This window comes from Syzygium oleosum, unplaced genomic scaffold, assembly GCF_021117445.2.
Source record: "Syzygium oleosum isolate NSW1041296 unplaced genomic scaffold, Sole_v2.1 Sole_v2.03, whole genome shotgun sequence".
NCBI lineage: Eukaryota > Viridiplantae > Streptophyta > Magnoliopsida > Myrtales > Myrtaceae > Syzygium > Syzygium oleosum.
In genome coordinates, this window is record NW_026607487.1 from 2252073 (window position 1) to 2279865 (window position 27793).

The following is a 27793-nucleotide window of genomic DNA, read 5'->3' on the forward strand; positions in this document are numbered from 1 at the left end:
TCGGCCCTCGCCATGGCCGGCGAGGCCGCCACCCATCCCGCCTCACCGCCACCGTCCAACCGACCTGATCTCTCTCTTCCTTTCTCGGCCGCGTGAGCTGCTTGGAACCGCCGCTCGCCGGTCCGCGGGCCTCGCCGGCGACGAGCTCGGCCCTCGCCGGCGACGAGGCTGGCCCTCGCCGGCGGCCAAAAAAAAATTTTTGAAATTGAAATTTTTCGACCAAAAAAAAAAAATTCGATGGAAAAAAACTTTCCACGATTTTTCGATCAAAAAAAATTTGTAATTTCCAACGAAAAAAAATTCGTCGGAAAAAAAAATTCGTTTCCAACGAATTTAGTCACGAGTTTTCCAACGAAATTTCCAACGAAAATATTTTCGTCGCAAATTTCCAACGAAAATTGAAATTTTTCGTCGGAAAATTTTCCAACGACCTATTACCAACGAATTTTTTTTCGTTGGAAAATTTGTTGGAAATTCGTTTTCCAACGAATTTTCCAGAATTTTTCGTTGGAAATTTCGTCGGAAAAAATCAGTTTTTTTGTAGTGTTAGTTAGTGCTAACTTCCTTGTGCAGAATCAAGGTGCATTTCATGAAACTCGGAGAAAGTCCCCAAACACCACGGGATGGAGATACGAGCATGAATGAGCTATGTCATTATGGAAAGGCATTCCGAAGTTCTTTGCTATTGGCGTTTATCATGTGCTCCATGTTGTTAATACTCTTCAAATGATTCTTGATGTAAAGCAACCTCTTCTCATGTGGTGTTTTTGTCCTTTGCAAGCTTTGACATCGTGCTATTCTTTAGCAAAGGCCGAATCTCAAAGTGCTTGCAGGAAGACCACATGTGCAGGTGGTTCTGTATGTAAAGTTTAAGTATTAAATCAAATTTGTCAACAAGATAACCGTGTAGATGTCCACTTCAAGCTACAATTTTGCGACCGGAAGAGAGACTATTTTCGAGGAAAAAGTGAATGCCGTGGAATTAGCAAATATCTGTCAATTGCAGCCAAGAGTTTCAATGAAAAGGTTTTCAAGAAGACAGTAGTTTCTCATTAAGAAGAATTTTGAACAGGAAATAAAAGCGTTCATTGGTGTAAAATCATCTCTCTAGTCTGGTTATGTCGAAAAATTCATGTAGGCATTTTGCAATCACTTTGATTGTATAATCTTGAGCTTGATTTATTTACGCATGAATCTAAATGCAGAAGAGACACATCCGTGTATATTTTCACACCTGAAATCTATTTTTCTCTGGCATTGGCTACGGTTGAAGACTATTGAAAAATGTGGACAAGTTTTGGAAGGGTGAAAAGAGCCCTTCCCAAAATTTACTCATTTGGTTTGAACAAAAAACTTTAAAGGGTCATCTAATTGGTTAATAATCAGACTCTACTACGCTAAATTGTGTACTCGAACTTTGACTCAATGGAGCTCAAGACAAGGCCAAGTAGCTTGTAAAGCCAAGTTCGATTCTACAAGTACTAACACATATAATGTAGTTCGTGTTTAAGATACTTGCTAAACGTACTTAACATAAAATAATTTAATTTTCAGAATATTGGTCGAACATTACATGAGAAAAGTCGTAAATAAAGTCAATGTATCGACTCTATGCTTTATTTACTTAGTTGCTTAACTAGTGTCTAGGCAAATTAATCTAAAGTGCAATAGCTTTGTGTTTGGCTACTTATAGAACATTAGTTACAACCATATCGGCTGAACTGATTTGAAGTTGGAAAACCATGAATCGACCGGATAACTGGATGAATGTGTTAAACCAAGTGAACCGATTCGGTTCTATTCATGGGTTTTAAAACTTTTCTTTCTTCTGCTTCAATTTTGTGCCAGCGATTTGCTTCAAGCTTGTTTTTGAAAGTTCCATCACATTTTACATCAAGATCCTAGAAAATTACAGCCATTTGAACAACTACGTAAGTTTTGATAGGATTACAGAGGGTTCGCTTTGGGGCGTTTCGGTTTGCCTCATTTTTGTAACTCCGAGTTCGACGGGATGGTACTAGAAATATTGTAACTGTCCTCAAATCAGAATGGAACTATAGAAGTCCTTTCGGTTCATTTAACACCGGCGAATTGCATGTTAGAATATATAGCTTCTGTAGTTTGCCCTATGATGAATCCTATAATAAAGAGGAATTGAAATAGACAAATTGAGGAAATTAGTGGGTTAAATAACCCCAAAAAAGGAGGCTTAAACAAAATTTGGCCAAAAAAAAGTTCTAAACAATGAAATCGACCACGAAATAGATCTAAACGTCAAATCCTACAATGAAAGCAGCCTTCTTACTTTGCAATCAGCATCATGTTATTGAGAAAAAAGCTTATTGAAAAGAGGAGAAATTAGCAGGTCGGACAATTTTTACTTTGCATGGGAATGCACGCATTCATGCCAAAACATGTTGCAGATATACAAAAGGTAAGGAAATTCAAAAAAGAGAAACAAACTTTCGGCAAATATAAATATATATGAATATCACATAAGAGTCTTATCATTTTCCTATGTTTTGATGGCTGGAGATCGATGAATGAAACAATGATTCGAACGAACATTATACTGGAAAGATTGAACATCGTGGCACTCTTCTGAATACTTGATTACCATTAGATACATATTAAGATGATAACCCAATAAACAAAACAAGCCTCTCCGTTTCCTTTGACTGATTTCATCCTTTTCTCTTGATGACGATGAGCATGATATTCTGTAATTTCTACATATTAAAATCAACGGACGAAGCCTGAGCATTCGCGCTTCAACCATCGGAACCCTTGTTTGAAAGAAGCCTTGAACTTGCCCTCGACCGAATAAAGCTTGTATCTGGCCACCCTCCTCTTCCTCTTCTTCTCCGGGTCATTCCACCACAACGGTTTTATCGACTTCTAAAACATACCAAATAGGCAAAGGCCAGAGTCCATTTCGACTTACAACATCAGGTTTGTCTATTCCCATCCCAAAGGCAATAGTAGCACATACAATCTGGAACTCTCCAGTATGCCATTTCTTTTGAACAGCTACTCTTTGACGGGCTACTAATCCAGCATGATAGTACACCGTCTTTATACAGCACTTCTCATTCAAGTATTTTGCGACGTCAACACATTCACTCTTTGTAAGGCAATATACTATGCCACAAAAATCAGCAAAACGATTCTTTAGCAGCTCTCCAAGCTGCTTCAGTGGTTCCTTGGTCTTAGCTATGACCTCATATTTTAGATTTGGTCTGTCAAAGCTTGTCTCAAGAACAAGAGCATGGGGAACCCCAAGAGTTTTTAGGATATCCTGCAATGAATGCATAATTCAATCAGAACAAACAGATTATTTCGACATAATCAGGAGGTTAATGTGTAAGTTTAGTGCCTCACGAACTGAGTGGGAGTTGCAGTTAAGGCCATCACTGGAACATATGGAAAGTTTGCTTGAGACGTCCAAGTCCCCTATAATCTGGTCGAAAATCATGTCCCCATTGATTACAATAATGACAACCAAGAAAGTGACAATCAATGAGCTTTACTTGTTAATCAGTCAAATGTACAAGAAAAGCTCAAACCAGCAGTACGTTCCTTTGTCAAGTTGTTAAGATCTCGTAAGAAACACAATCAATGACCACATGGGTGAAACTTTGTCTTTCTCAAGTTATTAACATATAATATAACCGTTAATAGAATAAATAGGGACTCAAGAACCAGCTTAAGATACTGAGTATCATGCCAAACATAGACAGGAGATGGGGTCCTTATCCAAGCTTATCTCGGTTCCAATTACTTTAGGAAGTAAGCTTCATTGGAGCTTATTTAAGTTGTGTCTTCTTTACTCAATATAATGAATGATGTACCACTAAGTGTTCCCAAATGACGGAACCTAGATCTTTTCCAGAGTTTAAACAAGGAACACTGCATTCTGTTATATTAGAACTTCACAGGGGTCTCGGCTTCAGAAGGTCTAGTGTAACACTGAAAATTTAACTATGCTAGAAACACTGAAATGCAGAAAAGTTTGGAAAAGAGTTTAAGTTAGCATATATTGAAGTTTACTTGCTTATATTTATCACGAACAATGACAATAGTTTTGCAGTTGCAACATTAAAAATAATTATTCCTTTTAAAGTAACTCTAGTATGATCTTTCTTCATGTACGAGGCATGCCAAAGATTACGCATACCTCATGCAATTTGCCTCATCAACAACAAAACCAGCTAGTTGTGGTCGCAATGCATGATGGTTGGATATAAAAAATTTACGAAGAACCCTTTCAAAAAAGTTATGGTGCATCAAAAACAATACCTTTCTATGCAAGCATTTCAATATCTCGAGAAATGATGGGTTTCGCACAATCCTCTCAGGAGTTACATACAATAGCTTGCACGAGGGTTTATCTTTTCGGAAAAGGCAGGCAAAGCAGAAGTGGAGATTAATAATTTGACAGTCACAACACTCAGAATAAAACTTTTAGAAGTCCAACATAGCTAAACCTTGCGTTAGTTCTTGGAGGACATCTGCTGCTTGGGCAGCAGTTTGTGGAGAGTTCAAGAAGGTAGATGGTATTCCGTACTTGAGGGATAGAGTAATTATTTGATCCTGGATGAGAGATAGCAAGGGAGATATAACAACTGTGACACCTTGTTTAAGAGTTACTAGAAGCAGAAACGAAGGGTAAAATCATCAGAAGAGCACATGAAGAAAGGAAGGGACAAGGGAATTATAATTTCTTTCGCCATCAGCTGATCAGGAAGGACCAGTAGTCACTACTTGTCTTATAATTACTTTCAGCTAGAAACATATATCAACTACTTCAAGACTGAACAGAAAACACTTCAAAAAAATTCAACTTAAAAATTCTAATTAATATCTTCGTCCTTAATTCAGTAAATCAAATATTTTGCATGCTACCAAGATCCATTGTATATTAAAGGACATTAATTTCAAACTAATTATGGGAAAAAGAAATCATAGATCATCACCCCTTGTGAGATAATGGCATAGCCAATAACTGCGAGGAAATATAGAAATCTAGAACCCTTATTTGGTGGGTGTACTTTGGAAATTTATTCCTCTTTGACCTAGTAACCCATTTGAACTGGACCTAAATCATGACTGACAACAACACTTACATGCATAAACACAATGAATTTTCTGGTAAGTGATTAGAAGGTCCTAGAAGCATACTACAAACTTTAAATTCCAGAAATTACAGAACAGATAGAGATGTGCAAAGGCAGAATGAGAATGTACTGTATTTCCTTCTTTTCTAATTTTGTCTGATGCCATACATTGGAACCCATGGTTATGTACCTGAATCACTTCCTGTCGTTAATCTTCATTTGAAAAATGTTTCCTTCCCTAAGTTCACGACCTTCTCAACAGTGCTAAACAAAGCAGATTAGAAGATCATGTTGAAGCTTAAATTTTGACATACAGGTCTACCCCTTTACATTTAGTTGGTGGAACCATTGAGCAAAGTGCACCGGCTTGTGCTCTAAACATTGTCTCCACACATACTTCTACATACGATCATTACACAAATGAAATAACGTTAACATTCACTAACCTGGCAACATAAACGTTTATCACCTCCAGTGGGAATGAGAATGAAGCAATCTTGCTTGGCTACAGAATCTTTACAAGGCCGATGCTGCATTGGTTAAAATGCCTTGTTTCCGAATATTACAACATTTGCCAATTCTATGTCATCCAAGGCTAGCAATTCCTCATTACTCAGAGTCCCTTGTTTGCATGTCAAAATCCGAGAGCAATGTCTTTTATTTGAAACTGATGATATCGAACCTTGAGTGACAGTGCCCTTATAGTCCATCATCACAAAGAAGCCTCTTCAGCACCATAAATAGTTTCTGACATGGAGTAATGGAAAATGAATATTGTGCACAAAGAAATCCCAAGCCTTCATTCCGCAAAACACTCCTATCAAAGACGCTGGATGCTAAGTTTCACACTTGGATGATGTACTATACTCTCAAAATATTTGAGAAATATAGGTATTGTTACATCATATAAAACAAAAATCAACTGTTTTTATTGACCAAACAATTCTAATATAAGTCATTTTAGATCTTAAAGACTGGAAGTAACTGGCAAAAGTTAGGAGTGTCTATGATACATTTGATCGGATGAGAGCCCTTGTAACAACCTGAATTTCGATGTAAGTCCGGGATCAATAAAACGGATATTATTCGCATTTCATTTTAGTAAGTCTCGCCCAGAGCTGATCGCTCTCGGGATACTAACCAATGGGGCATGGCTAACTAGGAAGCGGTACGTGGACCGGGGACCCTATCGTGAAACGGATACCGATCGCGAGAGATGCTGAGGGAATATTTTGAACCGATGTGGGCCGATCTTAGGAAAAGTAACGGATTTGGTTTGGCCAAGGCCAACGTTGTACACTCGGATCGCAGGTGAATCTGCATGACCGAAAAGTGCACGTGGCCAATCAGTCCTGAACCTAAACCGAACGATCGTAGCCTCTGGGGCTAGTGATAATTTCTCATTCTCTCAATGATCGAGACCATTACGATACGGGTAGCCCTAGGTCGATACGCGTAATCTCTAAACTGCCGCCCGTTAGTGAGAGATCCTGAAATTGAAAGTTAAGCGGGTTTTGTTCACGGAATTGGGTCCGGATTTCGGTATCGATTTTCGAAGGCTTAAGAGACTATTTTTGGGATTATGACGTCATATTACGCTGGCCACACACATGTGGAGTTAGTACGAGTAAAAATTGGAATTTCGGTCCGGGGGTGAAAAATTACGATTTTGCCCCCGGGATGCCAGCGTCGCTTTTCGAGGCCAAATGAGGTTATTTTTCGTGGCCGACGCCATTTTTGGGTGGCCACGCATACCAGGAGTCATTTTGGCCAAAAATTGGAATTTCGACAAAAATTGGAAAAAATAATATTATTTTATTCCCGAAACTTTGACGTGGATTTTCGAGGGCTTGCGCGATGAATTTCGCGATTCCGACGCCATATTATGTTGGCCACGCACATATGGAACACGTATGTGCGAAAATTGGAATTTCTGTTCGGGATCGGAAAATTACGAAAATGCCCCTAAGACCATTTTATTTAATTCCGAAAATTGATCAAAATTTTGGGGTTAACCAAGGTTAATTGGGATTAAACCAGGTCTGGTCAACCATGGTTAGGGACAAAAGACCATTTCGCCCCTAAATTATTGGATATGAATTAATCTTGGCCATTGGATCAAGGGCAAAAGTGTCCAATGGGCTTAGATAATGACACTTGGATTCCATTAAGTTATATTTGACTCATTTGACCAGAATTTCCTCTCTCTCATTCGTGTGTCCCTGATCTGCCGAGACCAATTCCCCTCTTCCTCTTCTTCTTCAGCATTTTTTTTCTCTACCGTGAGCAAGTTTCTGCATTTTTTTGGTACTGTTCACGCCGGAACAGTACCAGCCGGAGCTGCTGGCCGCCCACCAGCCGTCGCCACAGCACCCTTGGACCTCCCTCTCACCTGTTCAGCCACCACAGCCCCGGGTATAGTCCAGAAATAGCCCTCTCTCTCTCCTTTTTCCCTCTTTTCTCATTTTTCTGGTTTACAAACAGTACCGCCGGAGCTTCGCCGGAGCTCCGATCGCCGTTCCGTCGACACCCGGCCGTTCAGCATGTCCATACGTCGCCGTTCAGCCCAGTCCGTACAGCGACCGTACGGTTACTGTTCACCCCCCGTACGGTCACTGTTCATCTCGACCGTACGGCCGTCACCGGCACCTCGTCGGCCACCCGTTCCCGCCTGTTCGTACAGTGTCCCGTACGGGGGGTCGTACTGTTCATGCTGTCCCCGTACGGGGGTCGTACTGTTCACGCTGTCCCGTACGGGGTTACTATTCACCCCCGTCTGTACACCGCGCCGCCGTCCGCCGGGAATTCCGCCGCCGGTTTCACTGTTCACCAGTGATCGGCCGCCGTTCCCCGACGTCGTGACTTTGTATGAGGTGAGTAAAATTCCTAAACCCGGATTAGGACTGATAGTGCGTTTTTCCTGGACTGGTTTAGGTATTATCGGTGCATTTTGGACTGGCTTAGATAATAGCAGTGTGTATTTCAGACTGGGTTGAGAATTGTTTAGTAGAAATTATTATCGGAAAAATTTAGTGGATTAATGAGAATCGTTGGGGAGGATAATGGGGTTTAATGATCAATTTAGGAGCTCGTTGGTGAAATTGCCGGGTATACCCGGGTTGACTGATTGTACGTCAATTGTGCTTAATTGTGGTTGATTTCGTACTACCAAGTCGCATGTTGTGTGGCTGGTTTTTGGTGGAGTGCGATTGAACACTGTTGAGCTTGCAATTAATTGTTAATTTGTGAATCGCATGTTGGGCCAATTGAGCACGTGTTGTGTTATTGAGTGTATGAATTTCCTTGGTGCTCGTGGTGCATTGCATTGCATAACATGGACACGCATTGTGTATACCAAGAGTGAGGCATGTGATGAAATATTGCAAGAATGCGTGTCTGCCATGAGCATGTGATCACTTAAATACCCTGAAGCGTTTTACGCTGGGTTCAGATAATAATGAGTTGTGTGATCACCTAAGGACCTTCGGGTCGATACCGTCCTCATGCACTTTGAAGCGGGACGATGCCCGTACGTCCGAAGGCGACCATCCTCATGCACTTTGAAGCGGGCCGGTTCGCAAGGAGAAACAGTGTTGCGCCTCATGCACTTTGAAGAGGCTAGAGACACTGGGCCAGATCGGTTGCTGCGCCTCATGCACTTTGAAGCAGGCTAGACGCACCGGGCCATGAAAAATTGATGACTCAAGTCGTAATAATAATTAATTGGGCAAGTGTGCCAGTGTGGGCCAGTGGGCCAAAGAAATGCGCATGTCATGTCAATGACATTTGCATGCATAAACATGCATTGAATAGCATGCGAGTGTGTGAGACTCGGCGTATGAGCATGTGATTGGCGTACGTGTGATAATGTGTGCCACGTATGTCTCGTGATTATTACATATTGAACTGTCTAACCTGCAGGGTCAGAGAATTGTGTGATTATGGTTGTGTTATGATTTATAATGTTTGTTTCCGGTCAGGAGATTGCATGCTAGCCTAGCCTAGGTTTAGGGGTTGAACTCACTGAGATTCGTCTCACGGTTGTGTAAACCGAAACATTTTGAGACCCCCAGCAGTAGGATGCCGAGGTCACCACCTCTTTTTGGGAATATCGCATTTTATCCAGCAGTCGTCGAGCATGCACCTCGGTGGGAATGGAGCAGAACGGAGAAGTGGCTGTTTGGGTTATTCCCAGCTGTTGGTGTTTCCTTTTTGGTTGTCGTGAACACTGTAAAAAGAGTTTTAAAATAGTAATATAAGTATGTACATATTTTCTGCGTTGAATCTTGTTTATTGGACGGCTATCCTTGGCTCATATTGTAATTGTCTGGGTTTGTTTATTTTATACTTCCGCTTGTGCTTGATCTTTGTATGGGCGTGGGTCGGCGACTCTTCCTGGGACGTCGCAATTTATCGACCGAAGGTGGGATGCTCACGCTTCGTGGGGTACGAGGCGTGACAGCCCTCGTAAGCAATTTACTAAATGTTTTTGTGCAGTTACCCTGTGTAAGGTCCTCTGCTGTGAGCAGATTACAAGCAAACTGGAAATGATCAAGGAAAGACATAAATTTAAGAGAAAAGAACAGTGACACACTAATTTACGGGGTTGGGCAGTTTTGTCTACGTCAACAGAAGGAGTTGTTTCACAATGACTAAGATTGAATTACAATAAGAAATAAATCAATTTCTCAAAAACGAATGAGACAAGTGGAAAGCGTTTCCCAAGAGTTTTCTGAGAAGGACACTCTAATCTCTCCCAATCAAAAACCAAGGCAGTCTGTTCTCAATTCTTCTCATTTACATTGTTGGCTGCAATAAACCTCAGGAACAGAAATACATAAAAACATGGGTTGCAGAATCATTGTTAAAAGAATAAAAGGACACGCCAAGATCTGCCAACTTTTTGTCAACCTCCTAAACAACTGGACCATTGTGGCCAGACTCCTGGAATTTGCCTGGTAACTATTGTGGCTTCTTCAGGTGTCCACAGTTGCTTCACCGAATGGCCAACCCTGTACAATAGTGAGACATTCTTCAAGCCGCGTATTTGGTCCATGCAATTACAAGGGCCAATCCCAAGCCAAATCTAGGTCCATGAATCAAAAACTCAAGCCACAAACTTAACAACTATCAGCTAAATTAGTTTTGGGCATGGGAAAAAGCATGCCAAGCTACCCTGCTTTTCTTTCTTTTTCTTAATCCCTTCAAACTGGTGGGGGCAGAAAGGAGTGAGACAACTTCACAGTTTTCAGAAGCATACCATGGATTCTAAAGAACGTCTGGCCATAAGTTGAGTGGATGAATTGCCAGGAGTACTGCTTTGATCAGGAATATAGCATGTGGATTTCCTGCCCATTTTACTGCCAAATATCTAATCTTCGTCTTCACCGTCAGTAGAGGAATCCACCTCAAGAAAAGTTTGATTTTTCTCAGGTTGTGGAGAATCTTCTATAATATTAACATCGTTCAGAACATTGCATTCGCCATCATTAGGGATATCTTGGCCAAACATGTCAGTCAAAACTCCACAAGCTTCTCATTCCGCAGCATGCAAATCATCCCAATCCTCAGTATCTTGCATAGTTTCAGCTGTTTCTGCTAGAAAATCATCGCTACAGTGCTTCACTGTGATAAACTCTCGACCTTCGCCGCCTTAAGAAAACCAAAAAGAGAGAGAGATGATTTTGCAAGTTCCAAGACAAGAAAAAAAGAGATCAAATAAAGACAATCTACAATATGTAATCTGCAGTTACTTCAGTGAGACACCATATTTACATATAGGCAAGACATCATATGTAAATTTGCGGTTAGTTCAGAAATAAGTCAAGACATTTCGCTAGCCAATAAGACTACTACGCAAAACCCACAGAAATAAGGGCGGGATTAACGCTCAGTGAACCAGATTTAACCAGCTCCTCCGGTCCATTCAAATCCAAAAGGTAGACTATTCCATAGATATCGTCAGAATGACGCGACTGACCACAATAAATCTCCTTATATAGTAATGCACAACCAATCAATTCACAAATTATCCATGCAACACAAGCAATTACGTTGTTCCCTAATCACGGGATACCACGCAATTCGGCTAATAACCAAGAAAAACCACCATCTGAAGCAACCTAAATACATCAAGCTGGAACAGCACCAGACATTTCGCTCGTCAGCAAGACCAGTTCGCCAGACCAGCTCCGATCAATTCAAACCTAAACCAGACTATTCCAGAGCCATCATCGCAGTGGACGAGCAACACCTACGTTATACCCGCAACGCTGACTAGCACAAAAAAAAAATGCGCGACAAGGAACAATGATCCGAGTACCGTAGAGGGAAACGAGACGGCCCAAGCACTTGGTGGCGGACTGCTCGTCGGAGCCGAACCCGAGAGCCATGCTCAGCAGCCGAGCTCTCTCCACCTCCTCCAAGCCCCGATCCTCTATGGAATCTCTCAACCTGTGTTCGACGCGATTCGCTCGATCGATCGACGATGCGCGTGTCGGAATGGAATGGAATCGATCGCTAGCCTCTCTCGCGAGAGCGGGCGCGCTCGAAGTGCTCTCTTTCGAAAAACCTAGCCAGCGATGGCGGAAAGAGACTGGAGCCATTTTCCCTTTTTGATTCTTTTGACAAATTCCGTTTCCGCGCCTGGAGTTCGTTTTAATTCCTATTTTGGCCCCCTTCGTAAGTTTTCTTGGTTTCGTTTGACGCCCTTGGGCTCGTTCGGTGGGAAGAAATAATGAAAAAAAAATTATCCATCAATTGTGCCTCTATTCAACATTTGGAAAAAGAAAATAGTCATTTGGTGTTTTCAAAAAAATAATTAAATATTACGTATGATTCTACACGTGGATATTTACATAATTTGAAAAATTTGCGATGTTTCGCATTAAAAAGGCCAGATGAGAATCGCAAAATTCGCAATAAAAAATATTGTAGATTGATATGGTTTGATAATTAAACTGCGTGCATGAAGTGAGAACTGCTATGTCCAATGAGATCCATTTAGCAAAAAAATTTCTTAAAAAAAGGTTATTCGGTAATTTTTTTTTTTTGGACAGTAAGATTATTGATTAAAATAGATAGGAATATGTGTGAGGCTCCTTTGCATACCTAAGACTTGCGTGTCGTATTGAATATATAGATCTACGAGAGGTATCTCTAATTTCTTTTGTATCAGCAAAAGAAAATATTGACAAAGTAACACTTGTTATTAAAATTACGTTTTTACCTATATAATATATATTACAATGAAATGAACTTCAAATTTTTTTTAAAAATAGCGTCTCCAGCACTACTTTCCTATTTGGCCAAAAATAAATAAGTAAAACTCCTTTATCATGCCCAAAACTTCATAATAGTAATGCAAATTCCATAATCGAAGTTATCTTTTACGGGACTGATCCCACATTCAAACGTGGACCGTCGGATTAAAAGGGGAAAAAACTTGGTCTGTCATATTTGTTTTGCAAAACCGATTTTTGTCATAACTTTCAGATGTTAAAGAAAAGTTACGGACACAAAATTGATCAACTTTACAGATTGAGAAAAATTGCGATGTACAAGGAAAATTACTAACATGTAGATCTCAAACCTTTACAAAGTGTAAAAGAAAATTACGATCAAATTAATATTTTACTAAACATACTCAAAAGAAATTTAGTATTAACTGAATAAGTTACTATTTTAAGGAATATTATGAACCAGAATTTACGACCTCCAAAGAAAATTTAAACCCTCTAAAAAAAGTCATGTAAAAATAAATTACAGATAAATTACTATTAGTGGGAATAATTACGTGCCAAAAGAAAGTTAGGATTCATTAGGTAATTTACTAACAACAGAAAAAAGATATCCATTAGGTAGATTACTATTTTTTGTGAAATTTTACAAATCATAGGATTCAAGGAATTTACAACAACAAAAGGGAAATTACATCCTGTGATAAAAAAAAGTTATAAAATGATATGTAACCGACAAATTATTATTAGTGAGGAAAATTACAAATAAGAAAATCATGAACAATTGGACGAACCCGATCTGTTTTCCCTTCTCATGTGGTTGTCGTTGATCGTTCAACTACTTCTCACCAATCTTTAGGTTGCTTTGAGTTGCAAAGAATATGGAGGAATTTGATCTAATCAAAATTGTATGTCTTAACTTTCTTTCTTTCTTTCTTTCTTTGCCTTCTATCTATACAGTCATGCTGAATGCTTAGCATTTGTGATTTTCCTCAAGAAGTAACTGGTGGATGATCATCTTACGTGATTTTACTGCCAAATTTGCTGACTCCTGCATAAAGGTCAGTAAAGATACTTGATCGGGATTTTTGTTTAGGGTATCCTTTCTTGAGAAATCTGTTCCTTTTCTATTGGTAGAGGTTGGGCTTAATTCTAGCTTATGTGAGGATTGAATCGACTTGAACATGAGTATTTCAACTTTTGCTATCAAGCCGAGCTCGAGCAGAGAAAATCATACTTGATTGGGATTCGATTTTTGAATATTGCAATAGAGTGGAATACAAGTATCCATTAGTATCGGGCTCTACATAAATTACTGGTAATTGGGAAACACCTCCATATGAAGACTAGTTCGTTGATGTTCATATGCTGCAATGTGTCCAACTCGTTCTCTGAGCATGTGGTGTTGATCTTTTCAAGTTGATGCATAAGTCCAGTTCATACGTTAACGTATTGTTTCTGCGCTACAAGAAGGCATTTCTTTTTTCTCTTTGCTATCAGACTTCCATGGATAAAGGGAAGAGCCAGAGCAACGCAAATGACGGAGTGCATCAATTCGTTCTGGGGCGTTCTTTGTGGTGCTTGTTGCTCAAATTCTTCTTTCAGTGTTTGCTTATAATCTTCTCAAGACGAGGAAAAAGAGTGGAAGCAATACGCATGCAGAAAATAAGAGCACTGACGGAGCATCTACATCTACATTCATCTCTCCAACACCATTAGGAGTGGGGAAGTAATCCCTATGATGTATTCTTGAGCTTTTTAAGAGGCTACAACAATCTCATAAATGAAGGTATTCTACCAATGTTTATGTCCAGGGATGATAACAGCCTCCCCATTGGCGAAGGGTTTGGTTCACAGCTCCTTCATGCAATCACATGGTCTAATGTTTTGATGCCTATCATCTCTGAAAAGTATGCTTCAGTTGAGGTGGACGATTTTAAGTAGAGACTTTTTTTTTTTGGTCGAAAAGTAGAGACTTTAACAAATTGTTTTTTGAATTAAGATGGCTTCAGTGGTTTGACATTGAACCCAATTAGTCTTTCTGTAGTTGTCATGCAACCAGATCACAGAGCATCAGTGACCTTTTGTTTGTTTTTTGTTTTTGTCCGGAACAGAAGCTTTTCCATTTCTTAAGTAGCATAAGATGAACAGGAAGCATGGTCTTCTGATACTAAGAGGTCCCATAAAGCTAAAGGATGGTTACAAGCCCAATTACAAGGGAGATGCTCAGATCTTTGGGCTTTCACTATCCTATCCACAACTTGATTAGCCATTTAGCCCCTCTTGACGGCTTTTCTCCTTTGTATAGGCAGCAAAGCAGCTGAAAGTTCTCAATCTTGCATGTTGCAATTATGTAAAACATACTCATAATTTCTCGGCTATCACAAAGTTGGAGATTCTCGTCTGGAAAAAATGTCACCGGCTTGGGCAAGTCCACCCTTCTGTTGGCTAAGTCAAAGAGCCTCGTTTCCTTGGGCTTGAGTTATGTGATAGTCTCAAGGAGTTACCAAGAGAAGTGGGCAAATTAGAAGAACTAAAATAACTCATTTATATTTTTCTAGTATTGCAAAGATTCCCATGTCAATTGATTCTTTAAGGAAGGTGAAGAAACTGAGTGCTGGGGGTTGCCAGTCATATGTGCATCCACATTGGCTAAATGTTATCCACATTGTCCTTTGGTGTCGTCCCCACTTGTCACGTTAACTAGATTTGTCTGGATTTAAATTCGGACATCATGCTTTGCAACAATTAGTCCGTTCGACAATAAATTTTAATTTGTCTAATCAAGTTCTTTTATTTTCATAAATTTTCAATCAAGTCTGTTCGACAACAAATCTAACCCAATTCAGTTGACGTGGCCGTTGGGGTGTAACATGGATAAAAGTTTTCCGACATGGATGTCCACATGCGCATCCGCATTGTTATGTGGACATCCACATTGTTAATCCACGTCATATTTCGACATTGTTCATGTTGACTAAATTTTTCTAGGGTGCTGTTCATGTGGGCATTCACTCTGGTCAAAGTGTTATCGTTGTTTCCTTTGGTGTCATCCTGACTTGCCACGTTAATTAGATTTGGCTGGATTTAAATTCGGGCGGACTTCATCAGAAAATTTGTGAAGGTAGAAGGACTTAATTCAAAATATTAAAAGTACAGGAATTTCATTAGAAAAACCATAGAAGTAGAAATTTTCCTTTTATAAATTGTATCTCAGTAATTTTGGGATTTTCATCTTCCATTTATAGCTGCTTATGATCTTGTGCTAGTGTACAAGTATAATGCTTACTCGGCCCAGAAGCTTTCTTATTCTACCCAGATTTAGTGATTTTCTTAGGGAAATTCCTCATAATTTAGAAATCTTTGACTAGTTTTTTATGCGTCAAATTTGACTAACAGCAGAAATCATGCTTGAAATAATCACGTACTGATTTTCTGATATGATAATTCAAGCACTTGTATTTCACCAAGGTGCATTTGTTCCATTGATACTCGTCTTGGACCTTGGAATGCGAGAATGAACTTGCAAAGCACGTGAAAAAACTGAGAATTTTTTGAAACTGAAATTCGAAGATTTCGATTAGCTGTCTCGCAATCAAGCCCTTCCGTTTCTGTACTTGATGTCGGCTGAATTGACGAATAAGAAGGGTGATCCCTTCGTCAAGGAAATAGTAGTGGCCATAAAGGCAAAATGCCTCAACCATTAAAAAGACATCCGCTTGTTTTTTTGGTAGCCAATGTTTTGGATTCGAAGTTCAAGTTGGAGGGGCTCGAAACTCTTCTTATTGCATGTTACGAATATCTGGGACTGGGTGAGGAGTTCCTAGTGGAACACATATTGGCTGTAAGAATGAGTGGGCTCTGGAATATGTACGTGGCATACGCTGGCCAATTCAATACAACAAGTTCCAACCCACAGACAGAGGGGCCTCATTGAGTAGTGCCCACAAACCTATATGGTCTTTGCTTCTTAAGAAGAAGAAAATCCCACACCCTTCCGCTAAGTCTTCATCTTTATCATCTACCAATGAGTTGGAGACGTACTTGGGAACAAACTACTCCACGTACATTGATAGAGTTGCCAATGACAATGTCGACGTTCTAAAATGATGAAAGAGGTGAGCCACCATTTTTTTGATTTTTTCCACCATATCTCGTGACTTACTCACCCCATCGGTGTATACGATACCTTTAAAGTCTATGTTCATTACTAGCCAACGGATCTTGGAAAATAATAGGTCCAGTTTGTCCGTGTAAAATTTATAAATGGTTGTCGTAGGGCATAATTGATGAGTATAAAGCAGTCTTGCCTGGCTACAGAAGCTTTACAAACCTGATGCTGCATTGGTCGAAATGCCTTGTTTCCAAATATGACAACATTTGCCAATTATATGTCATCCAAGGCTTGCAATTCGTCATAACTCAGAGTCCCTTGTTTGGATGTTGAATTCCAAGAGCAGTGTCCTTTATTTGAAACTGACCAATGTCCTTTATTTGGAACTGACGATTTTGAACCTTGAGTGACAGTGCTCTTATAGTCCTTCAACAGAAATAAGCCTCTTCAGCACTGTAATAGTTTCTGACATGGATTTTCATGGAAAGTGAAAAATGTGCACAAAGAAATCACAAGCCTTCGTTTACACAAAACATTCCTTTCAACGATGCTGGATTGCTAAGTTCCACACTTTGATGATCTGCTATACTCTCAAAGTATTTGAGAAAATAGGTATTTGTACATCATCCAAAACTAAAATCAACTTTTGTATTGACCAAAGAGTTCCAATATGCCATTTTGGATCTTGAAGGTTGTGGAAGTAATTGCCAAAAGTTAGGAGTGTTTATTGGACATTTGATTGAATGAGAGGCCTCATAAGCAACTTACTAAATGCTTTTGTACATGTACATTGTGTAGGTCCTTTGCTGTGTGCAGAATCACAAGCAAATTGCAAATGATCAAGGAGAGAATAAATTATATGAGAAAACAACAGTGACACAGTGATTTAAGTGGTTTGGCGTGTATTGTCTATGTCCATGGGAGAAGCATACCATGGATTCTAAAGATCGTCTGGCCAGAAGTTGAGTGAAAGAATACCTCGGAGTTTGGTCAGGAATATAGCATGTGGATATCCTGCCCATTTTACTGCCAAATATATTGTCTTCATCTTCACTATCAGTAGAGGAATCCACCTCAAGAAAAGTTTTGGTTTTCCTCAGGTTGTGGAGAATCATCTATAATATTGACATCATGTAAGACATTGCATTCACCGCCATTATGGATATCTTGGCCAAACATATCAGCCAAAACTCCACAAGCTTCTGATTCCTCAGCTTGCAAATCATCCCAATCCTTAGAATCTTCCATGGTTTCGGCAAGTTCTACTAAGAAGTCATTGCCACAGTGCTCCACAGTGATATACTCTCAACCTTCGTCACCTTAAGAAAACCAAAAGAAGAAAGAGATTAATTTTGCAAGTTCCATGGCAAACAAGAGATCAAATATATACAATCAACAATACGTAATTTGCACTTAGTTCAGTGACGCACGATATTAATAGGACTGCAAGACACCATAAGTAATCTGCAGTGAGTTCAGAAATAAGCCGGACAGTTCACTAGTCAATAGGACTACTCCACCAAACCCGCAAAGAAACAGGGATGAGATTAACGCTCAATGAACTAAATTTAACCAACTCCGGTCCCCATTCAATCCAAAGTAGACTATTCTATAGCCATCACCAGAATAGCCACTAACCAGAATAAATCTCCTTATTAGCAATGCACAACCAATCAATTCACAAATTATCCACGCAACACAAGCAATTACGTCATTCCCTAATCACCAGATACCACGCGATTCAGCTAATAACCAAGAAAAACCACCATCCGAAGCAACCTAAACACATCAAGCTGGAAAAGCACCAGACATTTCGCTATTCAAACCTAAACCAGACTATTCCAGAGCCATCATCGCAGTGGACGAGAAACACCTGCGTAATACCTGCAACGCTGACTAGCACCAAAAAAAAAAAAAACGCGCAACAAGGAACAATGATTCGAGTTACCGTAGAGGGAAACGGGACGGTCCAAGCACTTGGTGGCGGACTGATGGTCGAAGCCGAACTCGAGAGTCCAGCTGAGCAACCGAGCTTTCTCCACCTCTTCCAACCCCCCGATCCTCCATGGAATCTCTCAACCTGTGTCCGACGCGATTCGATCGATCGATCGATGATGCACAAGTCGGAATGGAATGGAATCGATCGCTAGCCTCTCTCGCGAGAGCGGGCGCGCTCCAAGTGCCCTCTTTCGAAAAACCTAGCCAGCGATGGCGGGATTGATTGCCTTTCCTTTGCCTTTTCATATGCCGGAGTGAGAGAGCGGAGAGAGATTGGAGCCATTTTCCCTTTTTGTTTCTTTTGACAAATTCCGTTTTCGCTCCTGAAGTTTGGTTTAATTCCTATTTTGGCCCCCCTCGCTAGTTTTCTTGGTTTCGTTTGGCAAGGGTGGGCTCGTTCGGTGGGAAGAAATAATGAAAAAAAAATTATCCATCAATTGTGCCTCTATTCAACATTTGAAAAAGAAAATAGTCATTTGGAGTTTTCAAAAAAATAATTAAATATTACGTATGATTCTACACGTGGATATTTACGTAATTTGAAGAATTTTCAATGTTTCGCATTAAAAAGGCTAGATGAGAATCACAAAATTCGCAAAAAAAAAAATATTGTAGATTGATATGGTTTGATAATTATACTGCGTGCATGAAGTGAGAACTGCTATATCCAATGAGATCCATTTAGCAAAAAAATTTCTTAAAAAAAATGTTATTGGGTATTTTTTTTTTGGACAGTAAGATTATTGGGTTGAAATGGATAGGAATACGTGTGAAGGCTCCTTTGCATACCTAAGACTTGCGTGTTGTACTGAATATATAGATCTACGAGAAGCATCTCAATTTTCTTTTATCTATTGCTATGTATCAGCAAAAGAAAATATTGACAAAGTAACAATTTTCATTAATATATTTATATATTACGATGGGATGAACTTCAAATTTTTTAAAAAATAGCGTCTCCAACGCTACTTTACTGTTTGGCCAAGAATAAATAAATAAAACTCCTTTATCGTGCCCAAAACTTCATAATAGTAACGGGAATTCACATCAGTCAAAGTTATCTTTTTACGTGACTGATCCCACGTTCAACGTGGACCGTCGGATTAAAAAGGGAAAAAATGTGGTCCGTCTAATTTGTTTTGCAAAACCGATTTCTGTCATAACTTTCAGACATTAAAGAAAAGTTACGGACACAAAATTGATCAACTTTATAGATTGAGAAAAATTGCGATGTGCAAGGAAAATTACTAACATGTAGATCTCAAACCTTTACAAAGTGTAAAAGAAAATTACGATCAATTTAATATTTTACTAAACATACAAAAAAGAAATTTACTATTAACTGAATAAGTTACTATTTTATGGAAATATTATGAACCATATTTTACGACCTCCAAAGAAAATCTAAACCCTCTAAAAAAAGTCATGTAACGATAAATTACAGATAATACCAGTGGGAATAATTACGTGCCAAAAGAAACTTAAGATTCATTAGGTAATTTACTAACAACAGAAAAAGATATGCATTAGGTAGATTACTATTTTTTGTGAAATTTTACAAATCATAGGATTCAAGGAATTTACAACAACAAAAGAGAAATTACATCCTGTGATAAAAAAAAAAGTTATAAAATGATATGTAACCGATAAATTATTATTGGTGAGGAAAATTACAAACAAAGAAAATCATGAACAATTGGATGGACCTGGTCCGTTTTCCCTTCTCATCTGGTCGTCATTGATCGTTCGACTGCTTCTCGCCAATCTTTAGGTTGCTTTGAGTTGCAAAGAATATGGAGGAATTTTATCTAATCAAAATTGTATGTCTTAACTTTCTTTCTTTCTTTGCCTTCTTCTATCTATACAATCGTGGTGAATGCTTAGCATTTGTGATTTTCCGCGAGAAGTAACTGCTGGATGACCAACTTACGTGATTTTACTGCCAAATTTGGTGACTCCACCATAAAGGTCAGTAAAGATACTTGATCGGGATTTGTGTTTTAGGGTATCCTTTCTTGAGAAATCTGTTCCTTTTCTATTGGTAGAGGTTGGGCTTAATTCTAGCTTATGTGAGGATTGAATCGACTTGAACCTGAGTATTTCAACTTTTGCTATCGAGCTGAGCTCGAGCAGAGAAAACGATACTTGATTGGGATTCGATTTTTGAATATTGCAATAGAGTGGAGTACAAGTATCCATTAGTATCGGGCTCTACATGAATTACTGGTAATTGGGAAACACCACCATATGAAGACTACTTCGTTGATGTTCATATGTTGCAATGTGTCCAACTCGTTCTCTGAGCATGTGGTGTTGATCTTTTCAAGTTGATGCATAAGTCCAGTTCATACGTTAACCTGTCGTTTCTGCGCTACAAGAAGGCATATCTTTTTTTTCTCTTTGCTATCAGACTTCCATGGATAAAGGGAAGAGCCAGAGCAACTCAGATGACGGAGTGCATCAGTTCGCTCCGGGGCGTTCTTTTGTGGTGCTTGTTGCTCAAATTCTTCTTTCGGTGTTTGCTTATAATCTTATCAAGACGAGGAAAAGGAGTGGAAGCAATACACATGCAGAAAATAAGAGCACTGACGGAGCATCTACATCTACATTCACCTCTCCAACACCATTAGGAGCGGGAAGTAATCCCTATGATGTATTCTTGAGCTTTTTAAGAGGCTACAACAATCTCATAAATGATGGTATTCTACCAATGTTTATGTCCAGGGATGATAACAGCCTCCCCATTGGCGAAGGGTTTGGTTCACGGCTCCTTCATGCGATCATACGGTCTAATGTTTTGATGCCTATCATCTTTGAAAAGTATGCTTCAATTGAGGTGGACGATTTTAAATAGAGACTTTTTTTTTGGTCGAAAAGTAGAGACTTTAACGAATTGTTTTTTGAATTAAGATGGCTTTTGTGGTTTGACGTTGAACCCAATTAGTCTTTCTGTAGTTGTCATGCAACCAGATCACAGAGCATCGGAGCGGATGGAGTTCAATCATGGTAAGATATAAAAAAGACATCCTCAGTGACCTTTTGTTTGTTTTTTGTTTCTGTCCGGAACAGAAGCTTTTCCATTTCTTAAGTAGCATAAGATGAACAGGAAGCATGGTCTTCTGATACTAGGAGGTCCCATAAAGCTAAGGGATGGTTACAAGCCCAATTACAAGGGAGATGCTCAGATCTTTGGGCTTTCACTATCCTATCCACAACTTGATTAGCCATCTAGCCTCTCTTGACGGCTTTTCTCCTTTGTATAGGCGGCAAAGCGGCTTAAAGTTCTCGATCTTGCATGTTGCAATTATGTAAAACATACTCATAATTTCTCGGCTATCACAAAGTTGGAGATTCTCGTCTTGAAAAAATGTCACCGGCTTGGGCAAGTCCACCCTTCTGTTGGCTAAGTCAAAGAGCCTCGTTTCCTTGGGCTTGAGTTCTGTGATAGTCTCAAGGAGTTACCAAGAAAAGTGCGCAAATTAGAAGAACTAAAATAACTCATTTATATTTTTCTAGTATTGCAAAGATTCCCACGTCAATTGATTCTTTAAGGAAGGTGAAGAAACTGAGTGCTGGGAGTTGCCAGTCATATGTGCATCCACTTTGGCTAAATGTTATCCACATTGTCCTTTGGTGTTGTCCCGACTTGTCACGTTAACTAGATTTGTCCGGATTTAAATTCGGACATCATGCTTTGCGACAATTAATCCGTTCGACAATAAATTTTAATTTGTCTAATCAAGTTCTTTTATTTTCATAAATTTTCAATCAAGTCTATTCGATAATAAATCTAACCCAATTCAGTTGACAATGGCCGTTGGGGTGTAACATGGATAAAAGTTTTCCAACATGGATGTCCACATGGGCATCCGCATTGTTATGTGGACATCCACATTGTTAATCCACGTCATATTTCGACATTGTTCACGTTGACTAAATTTTTCTAGAGTGCAGTTAATGTGGGCATTCACTTTGGCCAAAATGTTATTGTCGTTTCCTTTGGTGTCATCCTGACTTGCCACATTAATTAGATTTGGCTGGATTTAAATTCGGGCAGACTTCATCAGAAAATTTGTGAAGGTAGAAGGACTTAATTAAAAATATTAAAAGTACGGGAATTTCATGAGAAAAACCATAGAAGTAGAAATTTTCCTTTTATAAATTGTATCTCAGTAATTTTGGGATTGTCATCTTCCATTTAGCTGCTTATGATCTTGTGCTAGTGTACAAGTATAATGCTTACTCGGCCCAGAAGCTTTCTTATTCTGCTCAGATTTAGTGATTTTCTTAGGGAAATTCCTCATAATTTAGAAATCTTTGACTAGTTTTTTATGCATCAAATTTGACTAACAGCAGAAATCATGCTTGAAACAATCACATACCGATTTTCTGATATGATAATTCAAGCACTTGTATTTCACCAAGGTGCATTTGTTCCATTGATACTCGTCTTGGACCTTGGAATGCGAGAATGAACTTGCAAAGCACATGAAAAAACTGAGAATTTTTTGAAACTGAAATTCGAAGATCTCGATTAGCTGTCTCGCAATCAAGCCCTTCCGTTTCTGTACTTGATGTCGGCTGAATTGATGAATAAGAAGGGTGATCCCTTCGTCAAGGAAATAGTAGTGGCCATGAAGGCCAAATCCCTCAACCATTAAAAAGACATCCGCTTGTTTTTTTGGTAGCCAATGTTTTGGATTCGAAGTTCAAGTTGGAGGCGCTCGAAACTCTTCTTATTGCATGTTACAAATATCTGGGACAGGGTGAGGAGTTCCAGGTGGAACACATATTGGCTGTAAGAATGAGTGGGCTCTGGATTATGTACGTGGCATACGCTGGTCAATTCAATACAACAAGTTCCAACCCACAGACAGAGGGGCCTCATTGAGTAGTGCCCACAAACCTATATGGTCTTTGCTTCTTAAGAAGAAGAAAATCCCACACCCTTCCGCTAAGTCTTCATCTTTATCATCTACCAATGAGTTGGAGACGTACTTGGGAACAAACTACTCCACGTACATTGATAGAGTTGGCAATGACAATGTCAACATTCTAAAATGATGAAAGAGGCGAGCCACTATTTTTTTTTTATTTTTTCCACCATATCTCGTGACTTACTCATCCTATCGGTGCATACGATACCTTTAAAGTCTATGTTCATTACTAGCCAACGGATCTTGGAAAATAATAGGTCCAGTTTGTCCGTGTAAAATTTATAAATGGTTGTCGTAGGGCATAATTGGTTTTCACAAGAATTGACTCTAGAAGACCGTGCCCAACATGGACATGAGAACAATAGCGGCATTGTATTATGTGAATTATGATGAGGGATAGAGTCATTTTAAGTGTAACCATTATTGGAGCACAACTGAGTGTAATCTTTTTAAATTATTTGAAGATATACTCGTATTTCAATTTGGTTTAACTGAATGAGTGTTTTTCATTAATTTTCCACAACTAATTTCTCATTAGTTTCAATATTGAGAAAAATCATTTTCGTTAGTTTGAATGGCTCGGGCCATGCCGGCCTAGGCATGCCCGTTGCCTAGTCCTAGTCAATCTTTGCTAGGTAGCAAGGCCCAAAAACAACACCAGCTATAGTTAAGCCCCAAAAATCTCATCGACTGTGATTATGCCCCAAAACAGGGATCGGTCATCAAACATATATCATATCTCAACACGTAATTTGATCATGAGCACTAACTCAATATCCGTATATCATAATCCAACAGGCTGATAAAAGATATAGTAGAAATGGTTCACCCGTATAAACATTTCAGATGCATGTCCTCAAAAGTATCAACTTGAAAATCCATTCAATGCTTGATCCAACTTTAAAAAATAGGATACCATAAAATGGTTTGATTTTTCCCTTAATTCTCGAAGTGCATGGGCTGAGGAAATATGGGGTTGGTCTGTGTGGTTTATGTAGCGCTTAAACGAGGCAAGCGACTATGACCACTTTTATGTTTTCGTGACAAAATGCATTGTGTGGTTTACCGAAAGGAAAATCCTATCTCATGGACTTTTCAATGGTCTTAAGAATCTTAATATAATTCAGAAGAAGATGTGTCACGCCCCGAACCCTACGAGCGCGCGATCATCCCTTTGTGGTCGTAATGTACGCGACAGCCCAGGACTTGTCGCCGACCCAATCGAAACACTAACGAGTAATGCATGCAGAAGCAACCTCGAACTCTCCGTACAACATATAAACATTGGGATAGTAGAAAGACAAAGAACACACATAAACAAGATACTTTTAAAAACATAACGTCGATTACAACACATACATTTGCAAGCCTTCTACGAGGCCACTATCTACGAACCACGCACAACAACAAGGATCGGGTGATTGGTAAGCTTAACTTCTCTACAAAAAGGGGCACTCAAAAGACGGGGTAACTCGACCTATCCTCAATCTCCGTAGTATCCTGGCAGCGTCTCCGGATCAATCACGGTCGCGGGTCTGAAATGGTTTGGTTATACAACCATGAGAACACTTCTCAATAAGCAACTACCTAAGCCTCGCTTAGGCCAAAGCGTACTTCCGAACAATTCTAAACATGCGATTCAAACAATCGACGTGCCATAAACAATCACAGGCGTCCTTACCTCGCCTTGGCGCATACACAAGCCCTGCACGTTAGAATATTGCCATAACATGGCCAATTGCCCATCAAGCACGTGCAACGCAATTCATGGCATGATCAAGCATAACATGGTTAATAATCCAGACGTGCTCATCAATTAACTCAGGCAAAGCATTCCCCAATGCAAATCGCACTCATTAAGTCCAGATTATTAACGACCCCTCGGGCCACCGAACTCCCGCCGGTCTTCTGGCGTAACCAGGCATCGTCCCGCTACTTCGGCGACGGCAACGTCCGGAACCCCCGCCCAGACGGCATTCCACAAAGGAGCATCGATCCGGCCTCTACCGCGATCGGCAACGTCTAGAACCCCCGCCTAGACGGCATCCGAACTCCCGCCGGGCATCGTCTAGAACTCCCGCCTAGACGGAATGTGTCGTGACCATGCACACACCTCAACAATCATTACCAATTCTTATCTTTGTAAATTAGCCCAATGTCAACTAAATCCACCAAAATGTCATGGTAACACCGATCAGTTCCCGAGAGAGAGAAAAACCGAGTATGCACAGAATCGGGGCCAAACTGGGCAGTAACATAGTCACCGAATTTCCTTTAAAATAAATAGTAAATCAACTCCAAAAATTCTGAAATTTGGATATGTCGCATAAAACATCTTGGTAAACACTTTCCGTGATAACTCGAAACCCAGTTCCTACTGTAAACACCTCTTTTTGTCACTTGAAGTCAGACAAAATTCAACCCGTCCGGTCAGACCGCCTGACCATCAAAATGCATCTCATCCAGTACCCAAATCATTTTAGAAAGCCTTCAAATTTTTATATGTCATAGAAACAAATGTTCTTAACAATTTTTGTGAAGGAAGTTTGTTGAAAAGAGGTCTGGAAAAATTTGTAGAAAATCGGAGAGACCAGATGGTCGGATGAACAGTAAATCCGGCAAACTGAATTCGGTCCAAAAATGGACTTACGAATGGAACTAAATGATCTCCAAAAATTCCAGATTTAATATATGTCAAACTTCAAGATGTTATGAACAACTTTCATGAAGAACACTTCATCAAATTCGGTCCACACAAGTCACAGTAAAAATAGCAAAATCCAGCGACGCAACAGCAACCTTACCGGAAATTAACCAACAAGCACCACCAAGCAAACCAAGCACAACCAGCCACTAAACCAACTATCCACAGCCCTTAAACCATCCCTAACATGTCCATTAGTCACCCCTTAGCCTAGTCAAGGGTTAGGAAGCCACTTACTAGGAATCCTAAGCAAGCAAACCAAGAAGAAGAGGCAGCAGCAACTCCGGCAGTGAGCTGAGCTCACAGTAGCTGGACGGGCAAGCGCTGGCACTCACGGTGGCTGAGGGTGGCTGAGCAAGGGAGCTGGTCGGTCTGGTGAGCGGCAGCAAGAAAAAGCAAGAAGCAAAGAAGCAAAATGAAGAAGAAAACAGCAGCAACAGAAGTGAAGAAGAAGCAGCGAAAGAGGAGAAGAAGCAGCCGCAGCAGCAATTCCGGCAGAAGCAGCACGTGAAGCAGCATGGGGCAGCATGGGTCAATGGTCAGCAAAGCACACGTGAAGGTGCAGCAAGAAGTCAGCAGCAAGTCAGCAGAAACAGAGGCAGAAACAATCAGCAGTGCAGAAGCAGAAGCAAGCCAGAAATGGCATGGGCGGAGCAGAAGCAACACGGCAGCAGAAGCAGCAGGGAAGTCCATCATGGCAGCTGCATGGGAAGGTCAGCAACGTGGGGGAGTCAGCTGAAGTATGGGGGAGTGATGATGGCTGGTGGAGTTGGTGGAAGAAGTCAGCAGCAGCAGCAAAGGCAGAAGCAGAAACAGAAGCAAAGCAGAAGCATGGGTGGAGCAGCGTGAGATGAGGAGTCAACAACGTGGAGGAGGGCAGCGGGGAAAGAGGAGGAAGTCAGCGGCGTGGGGGCAGCGGCGACGTGGGGGAGGAGAGAGAGAAGAGAAGAGAGAGAAAGTCAAACGCACTTGAGTGCGATCCGACGACCATCGTTCAAATCCGAAAATAATCCAACGGCCCACGAAATACCCTAATTATAAATTAGGAAAAAGGCTAAAAGATAATAACTAAAACACACTACGAGGGAGGTCTACTTGTCCAAATCCGCACCCGGTCAAAATTTCACTTTTCGCATATCTCGGGCAATATTGACGCTGGCCACAATAATATCGACACCGTCCAATTAAATTCGTTACGAAATTCCGAGAAATTTGACTCCAAAATTCGGGCTCTAAATAACGGCCAAATTCGATCGAGTGCGATTCTAGCGAAATCTCAATTTTAAAAACGATAACCGAGAGTGATCAGTTCCCGGGCGAGATTTTACTATAAGCACACTGACGAATTACACGTTTTATAAATTCCAAAAATGGGTCGAAATTCGGAATGTCACAAGATGGACAGGAATCATTTGATTATTTCGGGGATTAGCATCTACTCGCCGTTTTCTACCGCGACCAATGGTGGAAAGTCAATGGATGTCGACCAATAAAACATTTCCGAGATGCAAATATTTAATTATTCTTCTTGTTTGCCGTTTCTATCACAATTGCAAGAAGTTTTCATGGTCTTTCGAGGGCTGGCTGCATTCCGGAAGAAACATGCGAAACGTCAAGAAACATTGAATCGGCTCGTCGAGATTGCAACTAACGAGAATAATCCAATTAAGGTATTCCGTAATTAC

General features: G+C 40.1%; 1 long non-coding RNA gene and 1 pseudogene across 2 annotated transcripts in view; both read right to left on the minus strand.

Moving 5' to 3' along the window:
* Nucleotides 1–2580: 2580 nt before the first annotated feature.
* Nucleotides 2581–10764, minus strand: LOC115663229 (ATP-dependent DNA helicase Q-like 1; annotated as a pseudogene).
* A 5886-nt stretch (nucleotides 10765–16650) lies between these two features.
* Nucleotides 16651–27793, minus strand: part of LOC115668427 (uncharacterized) — a 44008-nt gene continuing 32865 nt past the window's right edge. Inside the window, exons 2-3 of one of the 2 annotated variants that reach the window (XR_008816062.1) lie at nucleotides 17448–17788; nucleotides 16651–16895 (exon numbers count right to left, since the gene is read on the minus strand). This is a non-coding gene — a long non-coding RNA (uncharacterized LOC115668427). Of the gene's footprint in view, nucleotides 16896–17401; nucleotides 17789–27793 lie in introns of both variants that reach the window. The other variant, XR_008816063.1, reaches the window with a different exon arrangement.